This window comes from Heterodontus francisci, chromosome 37, assembly GCF_036365525.1.
Source record: "Heterodontus francisci isolate sHetFra1 chromosome 37, sHetFra1.hap1, whole genome shotgun sequence".
NCBI lineage: Eukaryota > Metazoa > Chordata > Chondrichthyes > Heterodontiformes > Heterodontidae > Heterodontus > Heterodontus francisci.
Window position 1 is genome coordinate 410,561 of NC_090407.1, and position 16,069 is coordinate 426,629.

Genomic DNA, 16,069 nt, shown 5'->3' on the forward strand with positions numbered 1-16,069 from the left:
CCAACCTCAACCCCAATTCCCCGTTCACCAACAGTCCCACACTCCTTCCCTTCCCTCTGTCACTGACCATCACATCATCCTCTTTCCAGAATGCAGAAATAAAAGCCAACAGAAAATAAACATTCCAAACAAAACTACAAATGAAATAATGCATACAAACCTAAACTAATCACCCTTGGGCATTCCCTTAGTACCTGACTTCTGTGTTTCTTTGCCTGTCCTAGTGCTCCTAGATAGTGCTACCCCAGTGGCTGCGGTGTGGCTGGTGGAAGGCTGCTGACTTTCAATGGGGGAGACTGCAGATAGCCTTGCAGGATGATCTCGAGCAGTTCTTGGCCTTGAGGGTCCAGCTACAGACTGCAGCATCTCCCCATGGGTGGCAGCAGTCTGGGCTAGCTGGCTGACAGCAAAAAGGGCACTGATGGAGAGGCAGCAGTGAGAACATGAATTTTGTCATCCTGAGAGAGGGCAGCAGGTTTGTGTTCCACGCAGCTACTGGCATTCCCTTGGGGTGACACCTCAGCAATCATCGTAATCTGTTGGAGGACAGATTGCTGGACTGCTGTGAGAGCTTGCAAGCTCCTTTCAGCACTTTTATCCACAGCCATGATGGCAATAATCTGAGCCTGTGGATGGAAGCTGGTTGTGCTGTAATGGAAGTTGAGAAATTGGGCATCACACGCTGCCTCATGATTGGGTCCACAAATGTGCTGATGGAATTGGCTGCCACTTCCATGCCGCAAAGGACAGGTTCCAAGCACTGAACAAAGCCCTCAGCCAAACTGGTGCCAAACGTCTCCATGCTCCTTTGACACTGAACACAGGCTTTCTGACAAGTTTCCCAATGCACTAAAACCATGTACAATTGTAGCAATACTTCCTTATTCCTGTACACCAATCCCCTTGCAATAAAGGCCAACATGCCACTTGCCTTCCTAATTGCTTGTTGCACCTGCATGTTAACTTTCTGCATTCCTTGCACAAGCACATCCAAGTCTCTTTGAACATCGACATTTACAAGTTGCACACCTTTTAAAAAATATATTGCTTTTCTATTCTTATGATCAAAGTGCATAACTTGACACTTCCCCACATTATATTCCATCTGCCATCTTGTTGCCCACTCACTTAATCTGTTTATATTTCTTTGCAGCCTCTCTGTGTTCTCCCCACAGCTTACCTTTCCACCTACCTTCATATCATCAGCAAACTTGGATACATTACTCTCTGTCTCTTCATCTAAGTCATTAATATAGTGTTACGACCAGGTGAGAAAGAGATCTAGGGTTCCCTTTGAGCCTTCACCTGGTCTTACTGTAACAGTCAAGCCTGCTATACTCTCAGCACTACATGAACTGCTATGCCTGTGCTGGGACGAGGGAGCAGTACCCCAGGACATGCGCGATGCCAATACCATCACCCTCTATAAAAACAAAGGTGACCGCGGTGACTGCAACAACTACCGTGGAATCTCCCTGCTCAGCATAGTGGGGGAAGTCTTTGCTCGAGTCGCTCTAAACAGGCCCCAGAAGCTGGCCGAGCGCGTCTACCCTGAGGCACAATGTGGCTTTCGTGCAGAGAGATCGACCGTTGACATGCTGTTCTCCCTTCGTTAGATACAGGAGAAATGCCGTGAACAACAGATGCCCCTTTACATTGCTTTCATTGATCTCACCAAAGCCTTTGACCTCGTCAGCAGACGTGGTCTCTTCAGACTACTAGAAAAGATTGGATGCCCACCAAAGCTACTAAGTATCATCACCTCATTCCATGACAATATGAAAGGCACAATTCAACATGGTGGCTCCTCATCAGAGCCCTTTCCTATCCTGAGTGGCGTGAAACAGGGCTGCGTTCTCGCACCCACACTTTTTGGGATTTTCTTCTCCCTGCTGCTTTCACATGCGTTCAAGTCCTCTGAAGAAGAAATTTTCCTCCACACAAGATCAGGGGGCAGGTTGTTCAACCTTGCCCGTCTAAGAGCGAAGTCCAAAGTACGGAAAGTCCTCATCAGGAAACTCCTCTTTGCTGACGATGCTGCTTTAACATCTCACACTGAAGAGTGCCTGCAGAGTCTCATCGACAGGTTTGCGGCTGCCTGCAATGAATTTGGCCTAACCATCAGCCTCAAGAAAACGGACATCATGGGGCAGGACGTCAGAAATGCTCCATCCATCAATATTGGCGACCACGCTCTGGAAGTGGTTCAAGAGTTCACCTACCTAGGCTCAACTATCACCAGTAACCTGTCTCTAGATGCAGAAATCAACAAGTGCATGGGAAAGGCTTCCACTGCTATGTCCAGACTGGCCAAGAGAGTGTGGGAAAATGGCGCACTGACACGGAACACAAAAGTCCGAGTGTATCAGGCCTGTGTCCTCAGTACCTTGCTCTATGGCAGCGAGGCCTGGACAACGTAAGTCAGCCATAAAGGCGGGGCTAAAGTGTGGCGAGTCGAAGAGACTTAGTCGTTGGCAGGAAAAAAGACAGAGGCGCAAGGGGAGAGCCAACTGTGTAACAGCCCCGACAAACAAATTTCTCTGCAGCACCTGTGGAAGACCCTGTCACTCTAGAATTGGCCTTTATAGCCACTCCAGGCGCTGCTTCACAAACCACTGACCACCTCCAGGCGCTTATCCATTGTCTATCGAGATAAGGAGGCCAAAGAAGAAGACTGTAACAGGGTTTTATTTTTAAACAGACTGTGTTTTTTGCTCTCCCTTGGTGAATCTTTGTTCTCTGCTTTCCAATTATAAGGCAAAGAAACCAGCACAAACAGACTTTCTTGGGTTTAAAGAAGAAAAGTTGAAATTTATTAAACTTAAACTTAAACTCTAATTCGGTTAAAGCCTGTGGATACACGACACGCTTACGCTAGCATGCATACACAATACACAAATGCAAAAGACAGAAAATAGCAGTAGAAAAATAAAGTGGAAAAGTTTGAGGCAATATCTGAAAAGTTGTTACGGTCCTGCCAGCTCACTATAGAGTCCTTAATTGTAGGTAGATCTTGCTTTTCGTTGGGGCCCAGTATTTTTCTTAAACCTTGTTGGCTGTAGGAGATTTTTATCTCTTGGGGTTCATGTGTCTTCCGTGGATTTAGAGGCCTGTGAGAAAGAGATGGGAGCAAACAGGAGAGATCTTCTCAATCCAGGACCAAACAGCTTCCTTCCCAAACAGTTTGTACAAATTCAAAAAATCAGGTTGTCAGCAGATTAGTCAGGTGACGAGCTGGTTTGACCATGTCCTTTTGTGTATTCGACCATCTTTAGCAGTCAACCTGGAATGCGAATCCCCTACTTTTAACATCTGGTGATGAAAAGTCCATTGTGGGTTGAATGTCAGGGGATGGCTGCTTTGTCCTTCCAAATACTGCCTGTTAATATGCAACTGTCATTTCCAGCCTGGGCTGATCTATTCAACAAGTCCTTCCCTCACTCCAGTAACAATTTAAAATCAATGTTCATGATAAAATTAATGTGCCTCATTCTTGGCAGGTGGGGGCCTAGCATTAAACCTTCACACCCAGTGGAATGAAATGCGACTTGAGAAAAGGCACATTTCATTAAAAAGGGTCGAGAAAAATGTAAGATACAGAAAAAAACCATGTATTTCTCTCATTCGTTCCTATTCATTCATAAATCCTAAAACTTATTACAGCCTGTCTTCTATTGGTGCCAGTGCTGCTTTAATTGCCCCCTTTTTGGCATCCCAATAAACATGTTTTTTTGGGAGGTTTCTCTTCGGTTTAACCATTTCCATGGCTGCGTAGGGTCTTTGTTCCTGTTGAGGTCTGAAAGGAGGGGGAGGAGGGGCGAGTTAGATTTAATTTGCTCTAAGCTGGAATTGTGTTTCTCAGGAGAGTCAGTAGTGAGCGGGTCTACCCTGAACTCTCTGTCAGTGCTTTGCTGAGTCATGCAAAGGTTTTTGACTTTGTGGGATAGGTGGTTTTCTTTGGTTCTGACTTTGGGGGAGGATTCTTTGCTAATCTCCCCTTTGTTCCAGAGGACATTCCTGCCTGCAGGTATTTGTGCAGACTCCACTGCACTCCCTTGTGGCACTTCAATGAGGTGAGGCATCACCCTCACGGTTTCTCTGCCTCCTAGAGGTCTTTCTTTGTCTCTGCAGGTTCCTGTAAATGCTGTTAGCAACTTTGGTGGGGTGCTTCTAGTGTCTGCATTTACGTAGGAGGATGTGGGATCTACCTTTTCTCATTTTCCGGGATTGGCTGACCTGACATTAAGGGTTTTAATCCGGGATTCCTCCCAGACTTCCTTTAACCTTGGTCACTTTTTCCCCTTCCATTTCTAAACTTCTGCCAGCCTTGTGCCTGCCTATCCCCTTTTGTTCTCAGCAGGGGTCCCTTTCAGTTCACCAGCCCTCTGCTGGAGGGTCCTCTTAACACTGGTACAGGATTTAGGGGTGCAGGTTTCACTGTAAGTTGGTATTTCCCCTCAACCTGGCACATGTGGCAACTCCTGCAGCACTCCACCACATCTTTGTGGAGTTTTGGCCAGTCAAAGTGCTGACTTATGTGGGCTTTGGTCTGTACTATACCGATATGTACAGCCACTATAATCTCGTGGGACCTTCTTAATAGATTTCTCTGGTGCCTCTGTGGCACCACTAACAGATGAACTCCTTGTCCACTCCTTGCTGTCAGGTCTGTGAGGAGAACTCCATTTCCTCATCAGTACCTCATTATTTAAATAGTAACAATCAGGGACTCCCTCTGCTTCAATTTCAGACTGGGCAGCCTGTGCTAACTCTCGCAATACTGGGTTGGCTTGCTGAGCCTTAGCTAGGGAAAATCCATTTAATTCATTCCCTGGGTCTCCTAACTTTCCAAAGAAAGTCTCTGACAGTCCAACCTCATGGGCATCTGCCTGCCGTGCCAATGCAGTCATCTCTGGGGAGTCGGTTTGATCATGGCCTGATCCACTACACATTCTGGGAAACTACAGGGGTCCATCTCCTGCCACTGCCCTGTCTCTCTGACCTCCTGCGGTCTTTCTTTCGCTACTGGGGGTGCTACCACCTTCACCCTCGCCAGATGATTACCTAGGAGCAGGCCAACCCCATCCACAGGCAAACTAGGGACAATCCCTACAGTCAGCGGTCCTGAAACTAGGTAGCACTCCAGGTGCACCCGATGTACAGGTATCGGCATACACTGCCCTCCAATACCATTCACCACCATTTTGGTGTTCACTGCACTCTCTGGGGGAGATGTCAGACCGTTTCCCAGTAAAAGGGATCTAGTGGCTCCTGTGTCCCTGGGAATTACTATGGGCATGCTTGCCCCACTCGAGGGGTACTGGGTTACTTTCCTTTCAGCCACAAAATCCTGATAACCTTCAGGAATACTTTTCTTGCACGCAAGTCGTAAGCTTCCTGGGTCTCACTCTTACTGCAGTTAAAGCCACAGCTTGTTCTGCTGTGTTTTCCATCAGGTTCCCTACTTCACTGAGTGGGTGTGCCCTGACTAACCCTACTGGTTTTACCTTTTGTTTCCAGCAGTCAGCTTTTAAATGCCCTGCTTTATTGCAATGGAAGCACACAGGTCTCACTCTTGCGCACAGCATCTTCCTTTTTGGCTAGAGGAGGGCCCCCTGTGTCTCCTGCTTTCCTTTCTCTCCCAGGACTGCTTGGGCTCCTATCACCTTCTCACCCTTTGTCCCTTTCAAATTTGTGGGGGTGACTAGGAAAGGTTCTCCCCTGGGAAACCGACTTCTAATTAAAGCAAACTCATCGGCCAGGATGGCCACTTGCCGGGCTCTCTGGACCCGCTACTCCTCCACATGGGTCTTTATGCAGAGTGGGAGAGAGTGTTTAAATTCCTCTAACAGAATTACTTCTCTGAGATTCTCATAGCTGAGCTATACTTTAAGACCCCTCAGCCACTGGTCAAAAGCCAGATGCTTACTTATTTCAAACTCCAGATAAGTTTGATTAGCTTGCTTCTTGAGGGTTCTAAACTTTTGGCGATAGGCTTCGGGTACTAATTCATATGCCCAAGGATAGCATTTTTGATCAGTTCATAATTTGCTGAGGTCTCATCTGGCAACAGGGAATAAACATCATGGGCTTTTCCAGTTAGCTTGCTTTGTAGTAAAAGAGACCAGATCTCAGCTGGCCATTTTAGCTGCCTTGCCAGTTTCTCGAAGGACATAAAAAATGTTTCTACATCCTCCTCATTGAATTTTGGAATTAATGGAGCTAGTTTTAACAATTTTGTACCCTGCCCTGAATTATGCTGCTCCATATTGGCCATGCTTTCATCGGGGTTACTCTGTCGCTCCCTAGTTAACTCAAGCCGCTTCAACTCGCTCTCTTCGCATTCCTTCCGCAATATTCTTTCTCTCTCCCTCTCCTCAAATTCAAGTTTCCTCTGTTCCAATTGTATCTTTGCTAGCAATACCCTGTCTGGGTCTGGTTCTAACCCTGTTTCTGCTTCTTCAGATTCAAGGGAAAAATGGTTGGCCACTAGCCTTAGGGGTTCAGACTTCCTAGCCTTGCCATGGACAGTGATCCCACAGAGTGCTCAGCCATTTTCCTCATTTCCTCCATAGACAGTGCTTTTAACTTATCTCAAGTTACTTCATCCTGGTTTGGAGAGCTACTAGTTTCAGTTGCCGACATGTTAGTATTCAAGCACACACAACCAGAAGAAAACCTGTATTGAAATCTTTCTCATTTTTTGATTGAGAACAATTTGGCTTCCCACTTCCAATTTCTCGTTTGTCTGTGGGTCAATTCCAGACACTAGCACCCAAATTTCTGTTACGACCAGGTGAGGAAGAGGTCTAGGGTTCCCTTTAAGCCTTCACCTGGTCTTACTGTAACAGGGTTTTATTTTTAAACACACTGTGTTTTTAGCTCTCCTTGATGAATCCTTGTTCATTGATTTCCAATTATAAGGCAAAGAAACCAGCACAAACAGGCTTTCTTAGGTGTAAAGAAGAAAAGTTGAGATTTATTAAACTCTAATTCGGTTAACGCCTACGGATACACGACGCGCCCATGCTAGCATGCATACGCGATAAACAACTTCCAAGAGACAGAAAAGAGCAGAAGAAAAGTAAAGTGGAAAAGTTTGAGGCAATATCTGAAGAGTTGTTGTTACGGTTCTTTGAGCTCACTGTTGAGTTCTTCATTGTAGGTAGCTCTTGCTTTCTATTGGGGCCCAGTATTCTTAAACCTTGTCCGCTGTAGGAGACTTTTCTCTCTTGGGGTTCATGTGTCTTCAGTGGATTCAGAGGCTTGTGAGAAAGAGATTGGAACAAACAGGAGAGAGATTTAGTTTAGAGATACAGCACTGAAACAGGCCCTTCGGCCCACCGAGTCTGTGCCGACCATCAACCACCCATTTATACTAATCCTACACTCATCCCATATTCCTACCACATCCCCACCTGTCCCTATATTTCCCTACCACCTACCTATACTAGGGGCAATTTTATAATGGCCAATTAACCTATCAACCTGCAAGTCTTTGGCATGTGGAAGGAAACCGGAGCACCCGGAGGAAACCCACACAGACACAGGGAGAACTTGCAAACTCCACACAGGCAGTACCCAGAATTGAACCCGGGTCGCTGGAGCTGTGAGGCTGCGGTGCTAACCACTGTGCCACTGTGCTGCCTCAGTCCAGGAGAAACCAGCGTTCTTCCCAAATAGTTTGTACAAATTCAAAAAACTCAGGTTGTCCAGCAGGTTAGTCATATGACTAGCTGGTTTGACCATGTCCGTTTGTGTATTCGGCCATCTTAGCAGTGAACCTGGAATGTGAGCTCCCCCACCTTCAAAATCTGGTGATGAAAAGTCCATTGTGGGTTGAATGTCAGGGAATGGCTGCTTTGTCCTTTGAAACACTGTCTGTTAATATGCAAATGTCATTTCCAGCCACAGCTGGTCTGTTCAACAGTCCTCCCCTCACTCAAGTAACAGTTTAAAATCAGTCTTTCTGTGAAATATGTCGAACATTCCTTGTTCCAGTCCTGCTCAGGCCCCCTCCCTCAACTCTTCTTCCAGTACATTGATGTTTGTATCGGTGCCGTTTCCTGCTCCCACCTGGAACTAGTAAACTTTATCAACTTTGCTTCTAACTTCCACCCTTCTCTCACCTTCACATGGTCCATCTCCGACATTTCCCTTCCTTTCCTCGAATTCTCTGTCTCTGTCTGTGGGATAGGCTGTCTACTAATATTCATTATAAGCCCACCGACTCCCACAGCTACCTCGACTACACTTCTTCACACCCTGCCCTCTATAAGGACTCCATTCCATTCTCCCAGTTTCACCGTCTCCAACGCATCTGCTCTGATGATGCTACCTTCCACGACAGTGCTTCTGATATGTCTTCCTTTTTCCTCAACCGAGGATTCCCCCCCCCACAGTAGTTGACAGGACTCTCAACCGTGTCCAGCCCATTTCCCGTACCTCTACCCTCAACCCTTCCCCTCTGTCCCAGAACTGTGACAGGGTTCCCCTTGTCATCACTTTCCACCCCACCAGCCTCCAGATCCAAAGGATCATCCTCCGCCACTTCTGCCACATCCAGCGTGATGCCACTACCAAATGCATCTGCCCCTCCCCTCCCCTCCCCTGTCAGCATTCCGAAGGGATCGTTCTCTCCGTGACACCATTGTCCACTCCTCCATTACCCTCACCACCTCATTTCCTTCCCACGGCACCTTCCCCTGCAATCGCAGGAAGTGTAATACCTGCCCATTTACCTCCTCTCTCCTCACTATCCAAGGCCCCAAACACTCCTTTCAGGTGAAGCAGGGATTTACTTGTATTTCTTTCAATTTAGTATACTGTATTCGCTGCTCTCAATGTGGTCTCCTCTACATTGGGGAGACCAAACGCAGACTGGGTGACCGCTTTGCGGAACACCTCCGCTCAGTCCGTAGGCATGACTCTGAGCTTCCGGTTGCTGGCCATTTCAACACTCCCCGCCTCTTGCTCTCATGCTCACATCCCTGTCCTGGGATTGCTGCCGTGTTCTAGTGAACATCAACGCAAGCTGGAGGAACAGCACCTCATTTACCGATTAGGCACGCTACAGCCTGCTGGGCTGAACATTGAGTTCAATCATTTCAGAGCTTGACGGGCCCCCCTTTTTATCTTTAGTTAGTTTTTGTCTTTTCCTTTTATTCTTTTTTTTCTTTTTTTCTTTTTCCTTTTTTATTTGGTTATTTTATTTTAGGTTTTCAGTTTGTTTCTACTATGCCTACCCACTGTTTTGTTTCTTTTTAAATGTTTTTTTGATGTTTGTGCTTGGAGTGCTTTGTGCTTTACAGTCAATTCACACCCTCTCTGTACTAACGCTTTGTGTTTCAGCACACCATTAACATACCATTTGCCTTTGTTCCATGACCTTCTGGTCAGTTATTCTCTGTGACCCTGTCCTATCAACACCTTCTCCTTTGTTATCTCTTGCCCCACCCCCGCTTTACATGTTTAAAACCTTTTGCAACATTTCTAATATCTGCTAGTTCTGATGAAAGGTCACTGACCTGAAACATTAACTCTGCTTCTCTCTCCATAGATGCTGCCAGACCTGCTGAGCGTTTCCAGCATTTCTTGTTCTTATTTTAGTTTTAAATCAATGTTCATGACAAAATTAATATGCCTCATTCTTGGCAGGTGGGGACCTGGCATGACAATCGCTTGTAAATAGCTGAGGCCCCAGCACTGATTCTTGTGGCACTCCATTATTTACTGCCAACTTGAAACTGGTTGGTTAACAGACAGGAAGCAATCATCCATCCATGCTAATATATTCCCCCCAACTCCATGAGTCCTTATCTTGCCAATTAACTTTTTGTGTGGCATCTTACCATCAAAATTCAGATCCTGTTCGGCATTTTACTACTTTAGTTCCTGAACAATAGTGTGTGATTGGAATACTTTGGAGCTGTTCTTTGAATGCTGCTGCACACTGATGGATTTCTTTTGTGCAATGAACTGTTTTTCAGAGTGTCAATACAAAAGGTCTCACCTCACTCCCTGCAATACACTCAAATCTATTAATTTCAAATAGAAAAGAATAATCTAGTTCCTAAAGGACTGGGTTGAAGGTAAGTTCATTACTATAAAGGCAAAAACTATTTAATTCATAATTACAGATTGTTATTTAACTAACTACAATACCAACATTATAAAGTCTGCACATGACACACAAACATAATCATTTCCAATCTTCTGAGGCACACAGCAGCACAAGTACATGCACGTTATGGCAAAATAAAGTTTTGTCTTGAAAGCGAGACAACACTTTTATTTAGCCATGGAGTTAGAGTACATGACACAAATATATTGAGCCTGATTTCAGATTTGCAGGTCACACATAACTTCTTCATATTGGATTTCTATATGGGAAAGTTGCTTTGATCCTGTGGCTTAGATCACAGAAACTTACAGTTCGGAAAATATCTTCAAAGATTGTTTGTTGCATATTTGCTACTTTTGAATGAAAGGATTGATCTGTCACAAACTTAACACAGCAAAGGCTATTAAAACACCTTAAAAAGATCTAGAACCATAGAATCATACAATCTTACAGCACGGAAGGAGGCCATTTGGCCCATCATGCCTGTGCCAGCTCTTCGAAAGAGCTGTGCAATTTAGTCTCACACCCCAGCTTTTCCCCGTGACCCTGTAAATGATTCCTTTTCAAGTACATTTCCCATTGCCTTTTCAAAATTCCTATGGAATCTACTTCCACCACCCTTTCAGGTAATACATTCCAGATCTTAACAACCCTCTGTGAAAACATATCTCCTAATTTCCCCTCTAGTTCTTTTGTCAATTATTTTAAATCTCTGATTTCTGCTTATTGACCCACTTATGAGAAGAAACATATTCTTCCAACTCGCCCCATCAAAACTCTGATTGATTTTGATCACCTGTATATAGCCTCCCCTTAACCTTCTCTGCTCTAAGGGGAACAATTTTCACCAATCTCACCACATAACTGAAGTCCCGCATCCCTGGTATCATCCTGTACCCTCTCCAGGACTTTGACATTATTCCTAAGGTCTAGTGCCCAGAATTGTGCCCATTACTCCAACTGAGGCCTAACCACTGATTTGTAAAGGTTTAGCATGACTTCCTCTTTCTATACTCTGTGCCCTTATTTACAAAGTCAATTATTTTGTACACTTTCTTAACCGTCTTATCAGGTTGCCCTGCCTTCTTCAAGGATTTGTGAATAGGTATCCCCAGGTCCCTCTGTTGTTGCACCCCCCTCAAAATAGTACCATTTAAATTATACTGTCTCGCCATGTTATTCCTCCCATAGTGCATCATTTCACACTTATCCGTATTAAATTGTATCTGCCCATTTCAGCAGTCTACGTTCTCTTGAAGTTTGCTACTATCTGCCTCGCTATTTATTGCATTGTCAAGCATTATGTCATCTGAAAACTTTGAAATTCTGCTGTTTATACCAAGTCCAGGTCATTTATATAAGAAAAGCAATGGTTCTATCAAGTTTGGAGAACTGATTCTGGATCGTGTCGGTTAATTCTTTTGAAACCGATTGTTGAAGTGTTTGGCTGACAAAGCATTTTGGATCACTCTGTGATGCTATATAAATGCAAATTATTTCTTTTTCTTTATTACGTAAGCATATGTTGCAAATTCTTTGGTACCGCAAGACTGTGTGCAAACTTTGCAGCTGACAGAACCCTTTCCATGATGGCAAGCTGATAACCTCATTCCCTCCCAGCGCTTTCCCAGGACACTTAAATTAGCTGAACCCAGAAACACAGCCGGGTTCAGTACAGTCCACACTTGGTGCCATGTGTCTTTTTTAATGACTAGAGCCTTTCAAAAAATGGCTGGCATCCTTCCATCTATGAAAAATGATGGACATGCAGCAAACAATCCATTTTGGTGGGGTGTCTTCTCTTGGTGCACATTTGCTGATGGCTCTTGAAGGCCAATTCTTGAGAGGCAGGTTCTGCCACAAGTGCCAAGTGACGCTGTGAGTTGTTGTTTTAGGTGTTGGCACCTGTTGCCAAGCTGCTGTAGCCATTGGTCGTTGTGGTAGTGCACACCAGTCCAGAGGATGTGTCATCATTTCCCTGTTTCGTCAGCTTTTTTAAAAATTTGTTTGTGGGATGTGGGCTTCACTGGATAGGGCCAGCATTTATTGCCCTTCCCTAATTGCCCTTGAACTGAGTGGCTTGCTAGGCCATTTGAAGGCCACAGCCATAGAGTGACCACCAAAGTCCATTGGTTGCAAGTCATGATTCAGCAGTGTGCAGAGGTGTGTGACGGCCTCGCTGGTCATCCGCAGTCGTTCTGAAACTGGCACTCAGACATCTGCAGGTACGTCATCCAAGTCCTATAGACTCACTGGTGTATCTGGGCTACTCAACGCCTTGGTGGCTGCTGCTGCTCACATCTGGGAGCTTCCTCCTGGGCCACAGCAGTGTCTTGGGTCTGCCTGCAGCTGAGATGCCTCTTCACAGCAAGGGGTTCCAGGAAAACAGAGTGGGTCATACCCATCTCTATGCTCCTGTAACTTTGGCTTCCTTCAAAAGGTCAAGTACACCTACCTGGGCAGAGATTTGTGTTAATTCCTCTTCAGCAACATTCCAGCATGAGCTCTACGGTATGGCATCACATTGCCCGCACAACCTTTAAATAAGTGCGAGCCAACATGAACGTCGGAATATCATATGAGTTGCCTGCACTGGACCCCCGACAAAAGCAACCTATTCGGTTTCCATGTTGTACCACCACCCCCCTCAAACAGTGCATCCACTTTCAGAGTTCCCCCTTCCTCCTCCTCTCTTAACGGTATATAGTTGCAGATTTGCTGCTCTTCTCCCCTTAACGAGACACAGTTCCAGAGTTGCTCCTCTTCCCCCCGCCTTAACAATACACAGATGCAGAGTTCCAACCTCCCCTCACTTCTGGGGATTAAGCTTGGTGGCAGTGTCCGATGTTGCAACAAATCTTAAGGATAGCAAGGCCAAACTATCTTAGTTTTGCAGGCACTGAGGACTCTCCCCTCGGTGGCACCAGCCTTTCAAGGATGGGAAAGTGAAGGCACATGAATGCTGCACGCCAAGCTGAAGATGGCGAGCGACTGGTAGGATTGCGGCAAATTGTGTTCTAATCAATGTAAAAAGGTATTTTACATATTTAAATTACATTCCTGTTGTAGAGCGGCGAAGATGCTGCCACGGAACTTCACCACCTCGAGGAAAATCGCAACCCAGCATTATGGTGTCAGGTTCTGTGGAGGGTGATTCTGCTCCAATTCTCCGGGCCTTTCAAGTATTAATACAATTCCCTGTTCAAAGTTACCATTGAATCTGCTTCCACCATCCTTTCAGGCTGTGTACTCCAGATTGTGATAACTCACTGCGTTAAAAAAAAGTTCTCATCTCCCCTTTGTTTTTCTCCCCCTAATAATTACTGACCCTCCTACCAGTAGAAACAGTTGCTCCTTATTTACTCTATCAAAATCCTTCATCATTTTGAACACCTCTATTACATCTGCCCTTAACCTTCTCTGCTTTAAGGAGAACAATCCCAGCTTCTCCAGTCTCTCACATAACTGAAGTCCCTGGAACCATTCTAGTAAATCTGCTCTGCTTTGACATCCTTCCTAAAGTGCGGTGTCCAGAATTGGGCACAATACTCCAACTGAGGCCTAACCAATGATTTATAAAGGTTTACCAAAATTTCCTTGCCGTTGTACTCTGTTCCACTTTTTATAAAGCCAAGGTCCCATATGTGTTTTCGCAGTTTTCTCAACTTGCCCTGCTACATTCAAAGACTTGTGTATGTGAACCCCCAGATCTCTCTGTTCCTGCACCCTTGATAAGTGTACTATTTCGTTTAGTTTAATTCTCCTCATTCTTCCTTCCAAGGTGTATTGAATAACAAGTGTATTTTGCCATGTTAATCAGAATCTCACATTAATTTTATATGGCCATTTGTATGTTTCGCTTTGCTTTCCTTACTTGAGATGCTTTGATAATTTGATTATTTGTATTGTTACTTTAACCCACAAATTAATCTTAGCTCTCTAAAGCCTTGGCAATATTTTCATTAGTTCTACTGTCTTGGTAAGTTTTTGATAGTGTGCCCAGGGTGATCGACAAATTTCTTTAGCTACTAGTTCTACCCCATGCCTCCGCAGCATTTTCCTCATCTTCAGAAGCAACAAAGTAATATTAAAACAAAACCAATGTACTGCAGGTAAAAGAGGTGGGGGAGTGGCATTGCTAATCAGGGATAGTATCACAGCTGCAGAAAGGGAGGTCGTCGAGGAGGGTTTGTCTACTGAGTCATTATAGATGGAAGTCAGAAACAGGAAAGGAGCAGTCACTTTGTTGGGCGTTTTCTATAGACCCCCCAATAGCAACAGAGACACGGAGGAACAGATTGGGAGGCAGATTTTGGAAAGGTGCAGAAGTAACAGGGTTGTTGTCATGGGTGACTTCAACTTCCCGAATATTGATTGGAACCTCCTTAGTGCAAATAGTTTGGATGGAGCAGTTTTAGTCAGGTGTGTCCAGGAAGGTTTCCTGACTCAATATGTAGATAGGCCGACTAGAGGGGAGGCTATGTTGGACTTGGTGCTTGGCAAGGAACCAGGCCAGGTGGCAGATCTCTTGGAGGGACAACTCCCTGACCTTTACTATAGTCATGGAGAGGGACAGGAGCAGACGGGAAGGGAAAATATTTAATTGGGGGAGGGGGAATTACAATGCTATTAGGCAGGAACTGGGGAGCATTAATTGGGAACAGATGTTCTCAGGGAAATGCACGACAGAAATGTGGAGGTTGTTTAGGGAGCACTTGCTGCGACTGCTGGATAGGTTTGTCCCGATGAGGCAAGGAAGGGATGGTAGGGTGAAGGAACCTTGGATGACAAGAGATGTGGAACAGCTAGTCAAGAGGAAGAAGGAAGCTTACTTAAGGTCGAGGGAGCAAGGATCAGACAGGGCTCTAGAGGGTGACAAGGTAGCCAGGAAGGAACTGAAGAATGGACTTAGGAGAGCTAGAAAGGGACATGAAAAAGTCTTGGCGGGTAGGATTAAGGAAAATCCCAAGGCGTTCTAAACTTATGTGAGGAACAAGAGGATGGCCAGAGTGAGGGTAGGGCCGATCAGGGATAGTAGAGGGAACTTGTGCCTGGAGTTGGAGGAGGTAGGGGAGGTCCGAAATGAATACTTTGCTTCAGTATTCACTAGTGAGAGGGACCTGGTCGTTTGTGAGGACAGCGTGGAACAGGCTGATATGCTCGAACAGGTTGAGGTTAAGAGGGAGGATGTGTTGGAAATTTTGAATGATATGAGGACAGATAAGTCCCCGGGGCCAGACGGGATATACCCAAGGATATTACGGGAAGCGAGGGAAGAGATTGCCGTGCCTTTGGTGATGATCTTTGCATCCTCACTGTCCACTGGAGTAGTACCGGATGATTGGAGGGTGGCAAATGTTATTCCCTTGTTCAAGAAAGGGAATAGGGATAACCCTGGGAATTATAGACCAGTCAGTCTTACGTCGGTAGTGGGTAAATTATTGGAGAGGATTCTGAGAGATAGGATTTATAATTATTTGGAAAAGCATGGTTTGATTAGAGACAGTCAGCATGGCTTTGTGAGGGGCAGGTCATGCCTCACAAGCCTTATTGAATTCTTTGAAGATGTGACAAAACACATTGATGAAGGAAGAGCAGTGGATGTGGTGTATATGGATTTTAGCAAGGCGTTTGATAAGGTTCCCCTTGGTAGCCTCATTCAGAAAGTAAGGAGGCATGGGATACAAGGAAAGTTGGCTGTCTGGATACAAAATTGGCTGGCCCATAGAAGACAGAGGGTGGTAGTAGATGGAAAGTATTCAGCCTGGAGCTCTGTGATCAGTGGTGTTCCACAAGGATCTGTTCTGGGACCTCTGCTCTTTGTGATTTTTATAAATGACTTGGATGAGGAAGTGGAAGGCTGGGTTAGCAAGTATGCCGATGACACGAAGATTGCTGGAGTTGTGGATAGTGTGGAAGGCTGTTGTAGGTTGCAACGGGACATTG